Genomic DNA, 969 nt, shown 5'->3' with positions numbered 1-969 from the left:
GTAGAAAACTTCCCAGGATCCTGCCTCTTTTGAGGCAATTGCTGCCTAGACAAGTTATCCAGTTCTTTGGTGAGCAAAGGGGGTTCATCCTCCCAAGTCTCATTTCCAAATAACTTGTCATTTAGCTTCATGATTGCTCCAAGGTATTTAGCAACTTGCTCCTCATTGATATACTCATCCTCTTCAGAGGAGGAATACTCATCAGAGCTCATGAATGGCAGAAGTAAGTCCAATGGAATCTCTATGGTCTCATTTTGAGCCTCAGATTCCCATGGTTCTTCATTGGGGAACTCATTGGGGGCCAGTGCACGCCCATTGAGGTCTTCCTCAGTGGCGTTCACTGCCTCTTCTTCCTCCCAGAATTCGGCCATATTGATGGCCTTGCACTCTCCTTTTGGATTTTCTTCTGTATTGCTTGGAAGAGTACTTGGAGGGAGTTCAGTAATTTTCTTGCTCAGCTGACCCACTTGTCCTTCTAAATTCCTAATGGAGGACCTAGTTTCAGTCATGAAACTTTGAGTGGTTTTGATCAGATCAGAGACCATGGTTGCTAAGTCAGAGGTATTCTGCTTAGAGCTCTCTGTCTGTTGCTGAGAAGATGATGAAAAAGGCTTGCTATTGCTAAACCTGTTTCTTCCACCATTATTGTTATTGAAACCTTGTTGAGGTCTCTGTTGATCCTTCCATGAAAGATTTGGATGATTCCTCCATGAAGGATTGTAGGTGTTTCCATAGGGTTCTCCCATGTAATTCACCTCTTCTATTGAAGGGTTCTCAGGACCATAAGCTTCTTCCTCAGATGAAGCTTCCTTAGTACTGCTTGGTGCATTTTGCATTCCAGACAGACTTTGAGAAATCAAATTGACTTGTTGAGTCAATATTTTATTCTGAGCCAATATGGCATTCAGAGTATCAATCTCAAGAACTCCTTTCTTCTGAATAGTCCCATTGTTCACAGGATTTCTTTCA

The sequence above is a fragment of the Arachis duranensis genome, chromosome 5 (assembly GCF_000817695.3).
Source record: "Arachis duranensis cultivar V14167 chromosome 5, aradu.V14167.gnm2.J7QH, whole genome shotgun sequence".
NCBI lineage: Eukaryota > Viridiplantae > Streptophyta > Magnoliopsida > Fabales > Fabaceae > Arachis > Arachis duranensis.
The sequence above is the reverse complement of the archived record's forward strand: the minus strand, read 5'-3'. Positions refer to the sequence as shown.